The sequence below is a fragment of the Vicugna pacos genome, unplaced genomic scaffold, assembly GCF_048564905.1.
Source record: "Vicugna pacos unplaced genomic scaffold, VicPac4 SAC-SAT, whole genome shotgun sequence".
Taxonomy (NCBI): Eukaryota; Metazoa; Chordata; class Mammalia; order Artiodactyla; family Camelidae; genus Vicugna; species Vicugna pacos.
Genome location: NW_027328721.1, coordinates 16,357,332 through 16,373,736, shown reverse-complemented (window position 1 = coordinate 16,373,736; position 16,405 = coordinate 16,357,332). Strand labels below are relative to the sequence as shown.

Genomic DNA, 16,405 nt, shown 5'->3' with positions numbered 1-16,405 from the left:
CTCAGCAGCAATATTGCAGGACAGGGAGGAGTGCCAGGACATAGACCATAGCTTGAATGGCAAAATGCTGCCATCTAGGGTAGCCTATGCCACATGACCACCATTTCTAATAACAGCAGAGCTAGAGAATGCCACAGACCTGCAAATCTTAAAAGAATTCAGCAGTTCGAAACTTATCCTAAAAGAAAGGTTGAGAATTCTCCCCTGAAGGGATAAGCAGCAAGATGAAATGGAAAGAAGAAAACCCTTATTGGAAATGCAAGAAGAGCATGAGTGGAAAAGAAGAAACAAGAAGAAGGCAAGGAGGACATCAAAACCCTAAAGATGGGAGAGGGAAGCAGGAAATCATAGGGGATTGGAAGCACTATCTTAAGGGAGTCAGCTTATATGACTCTCTGTTGGAAGCAAACGGAGAGATGCATGGCCTGACGTGTTTGCGAAACAAACGAGAAGCAGACCAACAAAGAATCAAATAAACAAACAACACAAAAAGGGTAGGGTAACATGAATATTCAAAAGAAATTACGCAAGGTGATGTCAAGGATCATTCAGTACGCATCGACCCAGTATCGCGGCTTGAATGTACTCAGCACACCTGTATTCGGAAATCAGAGGCGTGCATTTATATTTGTAAATATTGATTCATATGAGCATATCGTGACCTAACCCAAATGCCGATTAGGAATCCAATTGATTCCTAGTCCGTGATATAGACTTGCAAGTCCTCCAACAGGATGAATGAATGCCATATTCTACACTACGTCGAGAAGAAATGGCACAAGCATTTAAGAAGGAAAAGTAGCTCCGCAAAAGTGTACTAAGATCAAAAGAGACAGGCAGTAAAGTGCACATTGGGGATTGTATCATTCCTAGGAATTTCAGCCCCCTTGAAACAAATGGATAGATGTCCCGTGCATGCGGGTGTTTCAGCAGAAATCAACCGACGGCTATGTATTGCGGGTGTGCCCATATTACAGGAACAATAGTTTCCCTTAGTGGGTCTCTGTGTACTGTGAACTGTTAGAAAGTTTAAAGACGTGTGAAACATTCAACTGAAAATGGACACACTTCCCTCCGTTGCTACAGTGCATACAGATCTGAACAAAAGGAAAGAGGGAAGAACAAAGGCCCATGGGACGCTAGTGGGTAGAATCACATTTACCTTAGGAACCTCTCGTCGGATGCAGCCCCTCCCCCAACACTGACAAGATGCAGCAGCCACTGGGGATGGCAGTTAGCGGTTGGATTCCAGGTGGAATGTTGGTGTGTACCGCGAGGCTTGTTGTGGCTGGTGGATCCTAGGTAACCGGGCAGAGTTCTGTGGGTGGATCAGTGCGATGGAGGGGCTGCCGCCCTCTGTGGAGCTTGGCTTAGGTCTTTGGTCCGGGAAGCTGTGTCAGTTCGAGATTCTGCTGCTGCCCAAAGACCTGAGTTCACGGGTCAGTTTCCAGAACCTGAAAGGGCAGACAGTGGAAGATCTGCCTGTCTTCAGCTTACTGGAGAGGCTCCGAGGTCCTTTCAGACTTGCCCAGTCCTGTTGAAGTCGACTTTATGGGAGACACGTAGAGAAGCTGGCCGAAAATATGGCTGCACGGATTGAGGAGAGATGCGAACACATTGATGAGAGATGTTCTGCTACAATAGAGAATACTGGCCTGGAGACAGCTGTAGAGGATAGCAGGCTCGAAAGGCATTCATGAGACATATTGAACCTCGCTGATACTAGCAGAAACCTACGGAGGGCCACCGTGGACTGGAGGAAGTTCCTCAATTCTCTGCTCCAAGAACGGGTCCAAGATCCCTGACGTCTAAAGAGAAGAGATGGCAGAGATGATAAAAACGCTCATGTTCTTGAAAGAGGTCAGATAATCCACACGACCCAAGGGGCAATTCCAAGCCATTCAGATCAAAGTGCACCAAGCCCAGGTAAGCCTTTTCCCAGGTTTGGGCCTAGCTATCAAGCACTTGCTCTTCCCTCCCCTCCACTCAGGCATCCATTTTGAGGGATCAGTACCTGAGCTGCAATGAAGCCAGTAAGAGAAGAGCAAGCCCCTCCTAGAATCAGAGTTCCTCTAGCTTCCATCCTCTGTGAACAACAGGGAACCCCATAAAGGTCAAATACTCTCGTATGAAATAGATAGGAATTGAATACTTAGCTCCCACAAAGAAACGATGGCCTTCCGCTAGATTCAGCAAATGCTGGGTTTATGTCTTCTCTGGGCTGAAGGGAGTGTGGTAAGTGAGGGGAATCTTTGACTCAACTTGAATCTGTAGTAGGCCTCCGTTTTTCAAGACAGTCTAGGTAAATATTAGAAGTCAGATAGTGAACGGAACTGTAAAAGTCGCCAATGACATGAAAGACACAGCTTATGTGGACCGTCTTTCAATTGAGTCAAGCCCCCGGGGGCAATCTATCATGGGGGTGCAGACTTGGTTGCATTCAAGTGCTTTACCCAACATGATCGGATGATTAAGCGTTCTCATCACTGTTAGAAGAACACCTGGTTCTCAGTAGCCTAGCATAGCTGCAGCAGGGTTCTCATAGCTATAATGCCTCTAGGTTCTTTGGATTCAAAGCTAAATGTATATATTTAGTTCGTTTCCTCTTGTATTTTCCTTGAGAGGGATGTTACACCTTGAAATGCCAACACTGACCAATAGGTGTCATCGGGAGTAAAGGGCACCACATGCACAAGTGAATCCAAGCTTGGGGGTTATTTCATGTTTCCATTAGTTATTTCCTGGTTCCTGTTGGTTTCGGAGGCTTCAACAGTAAAGAGTTGACATGACCCGTTTAACAGTTCGGACTGCTACTTTGCATTCTATCTGTCTATGTTTTCCTTACAGCTGACAAAATGTTACCGAAATTGACAATTCTGGTTTCTAGGTCCATTTAGTACGTTTCAAAACTATCTTCATTTTCGTATTACTCCCAAAACATGTAAATCAATTCTATTAAACTTTTTAAAGACTGCAAATGAGATATCAACACAATGTCAAAACTGTAGTGTTCGGACAATCCCTCCCACCACGGCTGTATAGAAACAAAGAGCTAAACAAAAATCACATTTCTGTGAAATGTATCTGGAAAGTGTTGATTCATCGATGCCCAGTTGGCAGAGAAGCAGTGCAACCTGCGCTCACACGCTCCCATGTACAAAGCAATGGAAACATCCAGTCACACAGCCCTTGGCACAGGAAACTTGCCGAAGAGAGGTCTGCTACTTCCAAGGACAGGATGAGGCCTCAGAACCCCTGGAAACAGGAGAAGGCAAAGCAGGGAATGGAAACCAGTGCAGGGTCTGACCCCTGGTGATGAAGCAGCAAAGGTGAAACTCTCTTTAACATGGACACACACTCTCAAGCGGACAGGAGACATGGGATTGAAGGTGATGCGCTGAGTGTTAGAAGAGTGCACAGCAGATGCTTGGCTGACAGAACTCCAAGAATCCAGCGCAAATATCCCCACAGTTGATTCTGAGACCAAGCTCCGAGCTGCCAAATTTGAGGTAGCAGAGGCAGCGGTCAGTGAGGGATAGGGCTACGGATGATGGCACACGCTGAGTCTCAGGGATCTGGAGTGCGTTGTGGGATATGGTGGGTCCTATCAAGAGAGCAAACCGACCCGTGACCCCAATGAGAAAGCAACCACACTGGCGCGCGCGGTTGAGATTACCGATATGTCCCATGGCCACACCCAGTGCATCTGCAGGACCAGAGACCAATTGGACATTTTGCCAATAGAGCACGTGTGGGGCTGAATCAGAGATATCGTGCATCGGGTCTGAGGGATCCAGGGGGCCTTGGGTTTGAAATCAGAATGAAAAGCCTTAGGATCTTCTTCATTCATAACCTGGGCTAGGATTATGGATTTGTTTGAGGCACAGGATGCACAACAACTCTGTGGTTGCCTCCGTGCACCCGTGCCACAAGGATGAGAGGACAAGGAAGAGTGGTCCAAGTCCACCGCGTGAGAAGATGAAGTATTTCCTCCAGCATTATCTCCCAAAAGCAGATGCTACGTTTTGAATGGCACAGGCACGGTACTGCACCGAGGACACCAAGATCAGTCTGTGGGATCTTTCCAGCAGGCCCTGAAGTGTGACATCCATACATATGATTCCACAGGTGTTTCTGTAGACAGCGAAGTTCTGGGAAGAACTGGTTTCATTGGGACATTCCCGTGGCATTATAAAGCACAAGCGCACTCTCAGTTTGCTGTTTTGGAATCACTCCAAAATGACATAGAGCAGAATGCAGAGCTGAGAGCCTTTAGAAGCTTCATTTCCACCAGAGGATGTGCCCTGTGAACATTCAGATTTGTGAGATAAGCGTAATGAAAATGAGGTTATGCTAATCGAAATTGTATGGGGTGTTCATCACAACAAAGGCAACACAAGCAATTGGAGAAATACCAGACAACACACTCAGGAACAGGACATGGCATCAATGTCTAGCAGAAATTGTCCTCGCAGAAATCCCATGGAATTGCGTAGAGCCAAGAGTCTAAAATTTCTCTTAACAAAACCCTAGAAGTCTACATTAGATACCTGAAATTACCTGACCAGTAGAGATGAAGAAGTACAGTAAAAGAAACAGGAAGTACCATTTTCAATTCCAATGAGGTTGAAGGCCCAAAAGATAAGCTTTCAAACAACTAGACTGCAAAACGCTATCCAGAGCAAGTATTGAAAACGGAGGTGAGGGAAACACTGAAGAACAACAGTGTCTCAGAATCACAAAAGGCAGAATACCAGAAAAGGGGAAGAGAAAGCCTTAAGACGAGCCAAATAATATCAGAAAACTCAGTGGATGAGATAATATCAGGGCTAAAATTCAGTCCTAAGCAGACTAGATAATGCGGAGGGACGCGTGAATGACTGTGAAGACAGGGGAACAGAAATCCCTCGGTCAGAAGCAGACATAGGAAAGCAAGTGCAAACCAATGAGAACATTGCTGTTGAATCCTGGGTAAGACAAGGCATGAAAGACTAGGATTCGAAAGAGTCCCAGATGGAAAAGCAAGAGATAAAGAAACAAAAAATGTCTGAAAAGGTATCTGTAGAAAAATCAGACTGAAACTAGCTGAAAGCTAAGAAAGAATCATCTATGCGAATTCAGGAAGTACACAGCGTCCAAAGGAGGTGGAATCCCAATAGACCTACCAGCAGCTGTAGGATTCAAATCAACAAAGTTCATGAGCATCCCAGTGATTTAAAACGCGCCTGGAAAAAATCACCAGAGTCACAAGAGAACCTCCAGAGGGGTTTCAGCTGATATCTCGGGCAGCAATATTGCAGGACAGGGAGGAGTGCCAGGACATAGACCATAACCTGAATGGCACAATGCTGACATCTCGGGTAGCCTATGCCACATGACCGCCATTTCTAATAACGGCAGAGCAGGAGATTTCCACAGACCGGCAAATCTTAAAAGAATTCAGCAGTTCGAAACTTATCCTACAAGAAAGGATGAGAATTCTCCCCTGAATAGAAATGCAGCAAGATGAAATGGAAAGAAGAAAACCAGTATTGGAAATGCAAGAAGAGCATGAGTGGCAAAGAAGAAACTAGAAGAAGGCAAGGAGGACATCCAAACCCTAAAGATGGGAGAGGGAAGCAGGAAATCCTAGGGGATTGGAAGCACTATCTTAAGTGAATCAGCTTATGTGACTCTCTGTTGGAAGCGAACGGAGAGATGCATGGCCTGACGTGTTTGCAAAACAAACGAGAAGGAGACCAACAAAGAATCAAACAAACAAAAAAGCACCAAAAGGGTACGTTTGGCTGACATATAACAAGGGAACCATGATTATTCAAAAGAAAATACCCAAGGTGATGTCAAGGATGTTTCAGCACCCATTGAGCCAGTTTCGCGGCTTCAATGTACTCAGCACACTTGTATTCGGAAATCAGAGGCGTGCATTTATATTCGTAAATATTGATTGATATGAGCAAATCGTGACCTACCCCAAATGCCGATTTGGAATCAAATGGATTCCTAGTCCGTGATATAGACTTGCAAGTCTTCCAACAGGATGAATGAATGCCATATTCTAGCCTACGTCGAGAAGAAATGGCATAAGCCTATAACAAAGACAAGTAGCTCTGCAAAAGTGTACTAAGAGCAAAAGAGACAGACAGTAAAGTGCACATTGGGGTTGGATTCATTCCTAGGAATTTCAGCCCCCATGAAACCAATGGATCCATGTCCTGAGAGTGCGGGGGCTTCAGCAGAAATCGACCGACGGATATGTATTCCGGGTGTCCGGATATTACAGGAACATAAGTTTCCTTTAGTGGGTCTCTGTGTACTGTGAACGGTTAGAAAGTTTAAAGACGTGTGAAATAAATCAACTGAAAATGGACACACTTCCCTCCGTTGGTACTGTGCATACAGATCTGAAGAGAAGGAGAGAGGGAAGAACAAAGGCCCATGGGACGCTAGTGGGTAGAATCACATTTACCTTAGGAACCGCTCGTCGGATGCAGCCCCTCCCCCAACACTGACAAGATGCAGCAGCCATTGGGGATGGCAGTTAGCGGTTGGATTCCAGGTGGAATGTTGGTGTGTACCGCGAGGCTTGTTGTGGCTGGTGGATCCTAGGTAACCGGGCAGAGTTCTGTGGGTGGATCAGTGTGATGGAGGGGCTGCCGCCCTCTGTGGAGCTTGGCTTAGCTCTTTGTTCCGGGAAGCTGTGTCAGTTCGAGATACTGCTGCTGCCCAAAGACCTGAGTTCACGGGTCAGTTTCCAGAACCTGAAAGGGCAGACAGTGGAAGATCTGCCTGTCATCAGCTTACTGGTGAGGCTCCGAGGTACTTTCAGGCTTGCCCAGTCCTGTTGAAGTCGACTTTATGGGAGACACGAAGAGAAGCTGGCCGAAAAGCTGGCTGCACGGATTGAGGAGAGATGCGAACACACTGATGAGAGATGTTGTGCTACAGTGGAGAATACTGGCCTGGAGACAGCTGTAGAGGATACCAGGCTCCAAAGGCTTTCATGAGACATATTGAACCTCGCTGATACTGGCAGAAACATACGGAGTGCCAACGTGGACTTGAGGAAGTTCCTCAATTCTCTGCTCCAAGAACGGGTCCAAGATCCCTGACGTCTAAAAGAGAAGAGATGGCAGAGGTGATCGAAACGCTGAAGTTCTTGGAAGAGGTCTTGAGAATCCACACATCCCAAGGGGCATTTCCAAGCCATTCATTCCAAAGTGCAGCAAGCCCAGGTAAGCCTTTTCCCAGGTTTGGGCCTAGCTATCAAGCACTTGCTCTTCCCTCCCCTCCACTCAGGCATCCATTTTGAAGGATCACTACCTGAGCTGCTATGAAGTCAGCACGAGAAGAGCAAGCCCCTCCTACAATAAGAGTTCCTCCAGCTTCACACTCTGTGAACATCAGTGAACACCTTAAAGGTCAAATAGTCTCGACTGCAATAGATAGGAATTGAATACTTTGCTCACACAAAGAAACGATAGCCTTCTGCTAGATTCAGCAAATGCTGGGTTTATGCCTTCTCTGGGGTGAATGGAGTGTGGTAAGTGAGGGGAATCTTTGACTGAACTTGAATATATATTAGGCCTACATTTCTCAAGAAATTATAGGTAAATATTAAAAGTCAGATAGGGAACTGAACAGTAAATGTCGCCAATGACATTAAAGATACAGATTATGAGGAACGTCTTTCAGGTGAGTCAAGCCCCCGGGAGCTCTATAGCACGGGGGTTGCAGACTTGGTTGCGTTAAATTGCTTTACCCAACATGATCGGATGATTAAGCGTTCTCATCACTGTTAGAAGAACACCTGGCTCTCAGTAGACTAGCATGGCTGCAGCAGGGTTCTCATAGATACAATGCTTCTAGGTGATTTTGCATTCAAACCTAAATGTATATATTTGGTTTGTTTTCTCTTGTATTTTCCGAGAGAGGGATGTTACCCCTTGAAATGCCAACATTGGCCAGTAGGTGTCATTGGGAGTAAAGGGAACCAAATGCACAAGTGAATCCAAGGTTGGGGGTTATTTCATGTTTCCAATAGGTATTTCATGGTTCCTGTTGGTTTCGGAGGCTTCAACAGGAAAGAGTTGACATGACCCCTTTAGCAGTTTGGACTGCTACTTTGCATTCTATCTGTCTATGTTTTCCTTACAGCTGACAAAATGTTACCGAAATTGACAATTCTGGTTTCTAGGTCCATTTAGTACGTTTCAAAACTATCTTCATTTTCGTATTACTCCCAAAACATGTAAATCAATTCTATTAAACTTTTTAAAGACTGCAAATGAGATATCAACACAATGTCAAAACTGTAGTGTTCGGACAATCCCTCCCACCACGGCTGTATAGAAACAAAGAGCTAAACAAAAATCACATTTCTGTGAAATGTATCTGGAAAGTGTTGATTCATCGATGCCCAGTTGGCAGAGAAGCAGTGCAACCTGCGCTCACACGCTCCCATGTACAAAGCAATGGAAACATCCAGTCACACAGCCCTTGGCACAGGAAACTTGCCGAAGAGAGGTCTGCTACTTCCAAGGACAGGATGAGGCCTCAGAACCCCTGGAAACAGGAGAAGGCAAAGCAGGGAATGGAAACCAGTGCAGGGTCTGACCCCTGGTGATGAAGCAGCAAAGGTGAAACTCTCTTTAACATGGACACACACTCTCAAGCGGACAGGAGACATGGGATTGAAGGTGATGCGCTGAGTGTTAGAAGAGTGCACAGCAGATGCTTGGCTGACAGAACTCCAAGAATCCAGCGCAAATATCCCCACAGTTGATTCTGAGACCAAGATCTGAGCTGCCAAATTTGAGGTAGCAGAGGCAGCGGTCAGTGAGGGATAGGGCTACGGATGATGGCACACGCTGAGTCTCAGGGATCTGGAGTGCGTTGTGGGATGTGGTGGGTCCTATCAAGAGAGCAAACCGACCCGTGACCCCAATGAGAAAGCAACCACACTGGCGCGCGCGGTTGAGATTACCGATATGTCCCATGGCCACACCCAGTGCATCTGCAGGACCAGAGACCAATTGGACATTTTGCCAATAGAGCACGTGTGGGGCTGAATCAGAGATATCGTGCATCGGGTCTGAGGGATCCAGGGGGCCTTGGGTTTGAAATCAGAATGAAAAGCCTTAGGATCTTCTTCATTCATAACCTGGGCTAGGATTATGGATTTGTTTGAGGCACAGGATGCACAACAACTCTGTGGTTGCCTCCGTGCACCCGTGCCACAAGGATGAGAGGACAAGGAAGAGTGGTCCAAGTCCACCGCGTGAGAAGATGAAGTATTTCCTCCAGCATTATCTCCCAAAAGCAGATGCTACGTTTTGAATGGCACAGGCACGGTACTGCACCGAGGACACCAAGATCAGTCTGTGGGATCTTTCCAGCAGGCCCTGAAGTGTGACATCCATACATATGATTCCACAGGTGTTTCTGTAGACAGCGAAGTTCTGGGAAGAACTGGTTTCATTGGGACATTCCCGTGGCATTATAAAGCACAAGCGCACTCTCAGTTTGCTGTTTTGGAATCACTCCAAAATGACATAGAGCAGAATGCAGAGCTGAGAGCCTTTAGAAGCTTCATTTCCACCAGAGGATGTGCCCTGTGAACATTCAGATTTGTGAGATAAGCGTAATGAAAATGAGGTTATGCTAATCGAAATTGTATGGGGTGTTCATCACAACAAAGGCAACACAAGCAATTGGAGAAATACCAGACAACACACTCAGGAACAGGACATGGCATCAATGTCTAGCAGAAATTGTCCTCGCAGAAATCCCATGGAATTGCGTAGAGCCAAGAGTCTAAAATTTCTCTTAACAAAACCCTAGAAGTCTACATTAGATACCTGAAATTACCTGACCAGTAGAGATGAAGAAGTACAGTAAAAGAAACAGGAAGTACCATTTTCAATTCCAATGAGGTTGAAGGCCCAAAAGATAAGCTTTCAAACAACTAGACTGCAAAACGCTATCCAGAGCAAGTATTGAAAACGGAGGTGAGGGAAACACTGAAGAACAACAGTGTCTCAGAATCACAAAAGGCAGAATACCAGAAAAGGGGAAGAGAAAGCCTTAAGACGAGCCAAATAATATCAGAAAACTCAGTGGATGAGATAATATCAGGGCTAAAATTCAGTCCTAAGCAGACTAGATAATGCGGAGGGACGCGTGAATGACTGTGAAGACAGGGGAACAGAAATCCCTCGGTCAGAAGCAGACATAGGAAAGCAAGTGCAAACCAATGAGAACATTGCTGTTGAATCCTGGGTAAGACAAGGCATGAAAGACTAGGATTCGAAAGAGTCCCAGATGGAAAAGCAAGAGATAAAGAAACAAAAAATGTCTGAAAAGGTATCTGTAGAAAAATCAGACTGAAACTAGCTGAAAGCTAAGAAAGAATCATCTATGCGAATTCAGGAAGTACACAGCGTCCAAAGGAGGTGGAATCCCAATAGACCTACCAGCAGCTGTAGGATTCAAATCAACAAAGTTCATGAGCATCCCAGTGATTTAAAACGCGCCTGGAAAAAATCACCAGAGTCACAAGAGAACCTCCAGAGGGGTTTCAGCTGATATCTCGGGCAGCAATATTGCAGGACAGGGAGGAGTGCCAGGACATAGACCATAACCTGAATGGCACAATGCTGACATCTCGGGTAGCCTATGCCACATGACCGCCATTTCTAATAACGGCAGAGCAGGAGATTTCCACAGACTGGCAAATCTTAAAAGAATTCAGCAGTTCGAAACTTATCCTACAAGAAAGGATGAGAATTCTCCCCTGAATAGAAATGCAGCAAGATGAAATGGAAAGAAGAAAACCAGTATTGGAAATGCAAGAAGAGCATGAGTGGCAAAGAAGAAACTAGAAGAAGGCAAGGAGGACATCCAAACCCTAAAGATGGGAGAGGGAAGCAGGAAATCCTAGGTGATTGGAAGCACTATCTTAAGTGAATCAGCTTATGTGACTCTCTGTTGGAAGCGAACGGAGAGATGCATGGCCTGACGTGTTTGCAAAACAAACGAGAAGGAGACCAACAAAGAATCAAACAAACAAAAAAGCACCAAAAGGGTACGTTTGGCTGACATATAACAAGGGAACCATGATTATTCAAAAGAAAATACCCAAGGTGATGTCAAGGATGTTTCAGCACCCATTGAGCCAGTTTCGCGGCTTCAATGTACTCAGCACACTTGTATTCGGAAATCAGAGGCGTGCATTTATATTCGTAAATATTGATTGATATGAGCAAATCGTGACCTACCCCAAATGCCGATTTGGAATCAAATGGATTCCTAGTCCGTGATATAGACTTGCAAGTCTTCCAACAGGATGAATGAATGCCATATTCTAGCCTACGTCGAGAAGAAATGGCATAAGCCTATAACAAAGACAAGTAGCTCTGCAAAAGTGTACTAAGAGCAAAAGAGACAGACAGTAAAGTGCACATTGGGGTTGGATTCATTCCTAGGAATTTCAGCCCCCATGAAACCAATGGATCCATGTCCTGAGAGTGCGGGGGCTTCAGCAGAAATCGACCGACGGATATGTATTCCGGGTGTCCGGATATTACAGGAACATAAGTTTCCTTTAGTGGGTCTCTGTGTACTGTGAACGGTTAGAAAGTTTAAAGACGTGTGAAATAAATCAACTGAAAATGGACACACTTCCCTCCGTTGGTACTGTGCATACAGATCTGAAGAGAAGGAGAGAGGGAAGAACAAAGGCCCATGGGACGCTAGTGGGTAGAATCACATTTACCTTAGGAACCGCTCGTCGGATGCAGCCCCTCCCCCAACACTGACAAGATGCAGCAGCCATTGGGGATGGCAGTTAGCGGTTGGATTCCAGGTGGAATGTTGGTGTGTACCGCGAGGCTTGTTGTGGCTGGTGGATCCTAGGTAACCGGGCAGAGTTCTGTGGGTGGATCAGTGTGATGGAGGGGCTGCCGCCCTCTGTGGAGCTTGGCTTAGCTCTTTGTTCCGGGAAGCTGTGTCAGTTCGAGATACTGCTGCTGCCCAAAGACCTGAGTTCACGGGTCAGTTTCCAGAACCTGAAAGGGCAGACAGTGGAAGATCTGCCTGTCATCAGCTTACTGGTGAGGCTCCGAGGTACTTTCAGGCTTGCCCAGTCCTGTTGAAGTCGACTTTATGGGAGACACGAAGAGAAGCTGGCCGAAAAGCTGGCTGCACGGATTGAGGAGAGATGCGAACACACTGATGAGAGATGTTGTGCTACAGTGGAGAATACTGGCCTGGAGACAGCTGTAGAGGCTACCAGGCTCCAAAGGCTTTCATGAGACATATTGAACCTCGCTGATACTGGCAGAAACATACGGAGTGCCAACGTGGACTTGAGGAAGTTCCTCAATTCTCTGCTCCAAGAACGGGTCCAAGATCCCTGATGTCTAAAAGAGAAGAGATGGCAGAGGTGATCGAAACGCTGAAGTTCTTGGAAGAGGTCTTGAGAATCCACACATCCCAAGGGGCATTTCCAAGCCATTCATACCAAAGTGCAGCAAGCCCAGGTAAGCCTTTTCCCAGGTTTGGGCCTAGCTATCAAGCACTTGCTCTTCCCTCCCCTCCACTCAGGCATCCATTTTGAAGGATCACTACCTGAGCTGCTATGAAGCCAGCACGAGAAGAGCAAGCCCCTCCTACAATAAGAGTTCCTCCAGCTTCACACTCTGTGAACATCAGTGAACACCTTAAAGGTCAAATAGTCTCGACTGCAATAGATAGGAATTGAATACTTTGCTCACACAAAGAAACGATAGCCTTCTGCTAGATTCAGCAAATGCTGGGTTTATGCCTTCTCTGGGGTGAATGGAGTGTGGTAAGTGAGGGGAATCTTTGACTGAACTTGAATATGTATTAGGCCTACATTTCTCAAGACATTATAGGTAAATATTAAAAGTCAGATAGGGAACTGAACTGTAAAAGTCGCCAATGACATTAAAGATACAGATTATGAGGACCGTCTTTCAGTTGAGTCAAGACCCCGGGAGCTCTATAGCATGGGGGTTGCAGACTTGGTTGCGTTAAATTGCTTTACCCAACATGATCGGATGATTAAGCGTTCTCATCACTGTTAGAAGAACACCTGGCTCTCAGTAGACTAGCATGGCTGCAGCAGGGTTCTCATAGATACAATGCTTCTAGGTGATTTTGCATTCAAACCTAAATGTATATATTTGGTTTGTTTTCTCTTGTATTTTCCGAGAGAGGGATGTTACCCCTTGAAATGCCAACATTGGCCAGTAGGTGTCATTGGGAGTAAAGGGAACCAAATGCACAAGTGAATCCAAGGTTGGGGGTTATTTCATGTTTCCAATAGGTATTTCATGGTTCCTGTTGGTTTCGGAGGCTTCAACAGGAAAGAGTTGACATGACCCCTTTAGCAGTTTGGACTGCTACTTTGCATTCTATCTGTCTATGTTTTCCTTACAGCTGACAAAATGTTACCGAAATTGACAATTCTGGTTTCTAGGTCCATTTAGTACGTTTCAAAACTATCTTCATTTTCGTATTACTCCCAAAACATGTAAATCAATTCTATTAAACTTTTTAAAGACTGCAAATGAGATATCAACACAATGTCAAAACTGTAGTGTTCGGACAATCCCTCCCACCACGGCTGTATAGAAACAAAGAGCTAAACAAAAATCACATTTCTGTGAAATGTATCTGGAAAGTGTTGATTCATCGATGCCCAGTTGGCAGAGAAGCAGTGCAACCTGCGCTCACACGCTCCCATGTACAAAGCAATGGAAACATCCAGTCACACAGCCCTTGGCACAGGAAACTTGCCGAAGAGAGGTCTGCTACTTCCAAGGACAGGATGAGGCCTCAGAACCCCTGGAAACAGGAGAAGGCAAAGCAGGGAATGGAAACCAGTGCAGGGTCTGACCCCTGGTGATGAAGCAGCAAAGGTGAAACTCTCTTTAACATGGACACACACTCTCAAGCGGACAGGAGACATGGGATTGAAGGTGATGCGCTGAGTGTTAGAAGAGTGCACAGCAGATGCTTGGCTGACAGAACTCCAAGAATCCAGCGCAAATATCCCCACAGTTGATTCTGAGACCAAGATCTGAGCTGCCAAATTTGAGGTAGCAGAGGCAGCGGTCAGTGAGGGATAGGGCTACGGATGATGGCACACGCTGAGTCTCAGGGATCTGGAGTGCGTTGTGGGATGTGGTGGGTCCTATCAAGAGAGCAAACCGACCCGTGACCCCAATGAGAAAGCAACCACACTGGCGCGCGCGGTTGAGATTACCGATATGTCCCATGGCCACACCCAGTGCATCTGCAGGACCAGAGACCAATTGGACATTTTGCCAATAGAGCACGTGTGGGGCTGAATCAGAGATATCGTGCATCGGGTCTGAGGGATCCAGGGGGCCTTGGGTTTGAAATCAGAATGAAAAGCCTTAGGATCTTCTTCATTCATAACCTGGGCTAGGATTATGGATTTGTTTGAGGCACAGGATGCACAACAACTCTGTGGTTGCCTCCGTGCACCCGTGCCACAAGGATGAGAGGACAAGGAAGAGTGGTCCAAGTCCACCGCGTGAGAAGATGAAGTATTTCCTCCAGCATTATCTCCCAAAAGCAGATGCTACGTTTTGAATGGCACAGGCACGGTACTGCACCGAGGACACCAAGATCAGTCTGTGGGATCTTTCCAGCAGGCCCTGAAGTGTGACATCCATACATATGATTCCACAGGTGTTTCTGTAGACAGCGAAGTTCTGGGAAGAACTGGTTTCATTGGGACATTCCCGTGGCATTATAAAGCACAAGCGCACTCTCAGTTTGCTGTTTTGGAATCACTCCAAAATGACATAGAGCAGAATGCAGAGCTGAGAGCCTTTAGAAGCTTCATTTCCACCAGAGGATGTGCCCTGTGAACATTCAGATTTGTGAGATAAGCGTAATGAAAATGAGGTTATGCTAATCGAAATTGTATGGGGTGTTCATCACAACAAAGGCAACACAAGCAATTGGAGAAATACCAGACAACACACTCAGGAACAGGACATGGCATCAATGTCTAGCAGAAATTGTCCTCGCAGAAATCCCATGGAATTGCGTAGAGCCAAGAGTCTAAAATTTCTCTTAACAAAACCCTAGAAGTCTACATTAGATACCTGAAATTACCTGACCAGTAGAGATGAAGAAGTACAGTAAAAGAAACAGGAAGTACCATTTTCAATTCCAATGAGGTTGAAGGCCCAAAAGATAAGCTTTCAAACAACTAGACTGCAAAACGCTATCCAGAGCAAGTATTGAAAACGGAGGTGAGGGAAACACTGAAGAACAACAGTGTCTCAGAATCACAAAAGGCAGAATACCAGAAAAGGGGAAGAGAAAGCCTTAAGACGAGCCAAATAATATCAGAAAACTCAGTGGATGAGATAATATCAGGGCTAAAATTCAGTCCTAAGCAGACTAGATAATGCGGAGGGACGCGTGAATGACTGTGAAGACAGGGGAACAGAAATCCCTCGGTCAGAAGCAGACATAGGAAAGCAAGTGCAAACCAATGAGAACATTGCTGTTGAATCCTGGGTAAGACAAGGCATGAAAGACTAGGATTCGAAAGAGTCCCAGATGGAAAAGCAAGAGATAAAGAAACAAAAAATGTCTGAAAAGGTATCTGTAGAAAAATCAGACTGAAACTAGCTGAAAGCTAAGAAAGAATCATCTATGCGAATTCAGGAAGTACACAGCGTCCAAAGGAGGTGGAATCCCAATAGACCTACCAGCAGCTGTAGGATTCAAATCAACAAAGTTCATGAGCATCCCAGTGATTTAAAACGCGCCTGGAAAAAATCACCAGAGTCACAAGAGAACCTCCAGAGGGGTTTCAGCTGATATCTCGGGCAGCAATATTGCAGGACAGGGAGGAGTGCCAGGACATAGACCATAACCTGAATGGCACAATGCTGACATCTCGGGTAGCCTATGCCACATGACCGCCATTTCTAATAACGGCAGAGCAGGAGATTTCCACAGACCGGCAAATCTTAAAAGAATTCAGCAGTTCGAAACTTATCCTACAAGAAAGGATGAGAATTCTCCCCTGAATAGAAATGCAGCAAGATGAAATGGAAAGAAGAAAACCAGTATTGGAAATGCAAGAAGAGCATGAGTGGCAAAGAAGAAACTAGAAGAAGGCAAGGAGGACATCCAAACCCTAAAGATGGGAGAGGGAAGCAGGAAATCCTAGGTGATTGGAAGCACTATCTTAAGTGAATCAGCTTATGTGACTCTCTGTTGGAAGCGAACGGAGAGATGCATGGCCTGACGTGTTTGCAAAACAAACGAGAAGGAGACCAACAAAGAATCAAACAAACAAAAAAGCACCAAAAGGGTACGTTTGGCTGAC

General features: G+C 45.7%; 1 long non-coding RNA gene across 1 annotated transcript; it reads right to left on the bottom strand.

The window, feature by feature from the left end:
* Positions 1 to 1,543: 1,543 nt before the first annotated feature.
* LOC140692145 (uncharacterized) lies at positions 1,544 to 6,685 on the bottom strand. The gene is made up of 3 exons (XR_012067709.1): positions 6,467 to 6,685; positions 3,183 to 3,255; positions 1,544 to 1,808 (listed from the first exon to the last, which is right to left on the bottom strand). It is a non-coding gene; the product is annotated as an uncharacterized lncRNA (long non-coding RNA).
* Between the last annotated feature and the right edge of the window lie 9,720 nt (positions 6,686 to 16,405).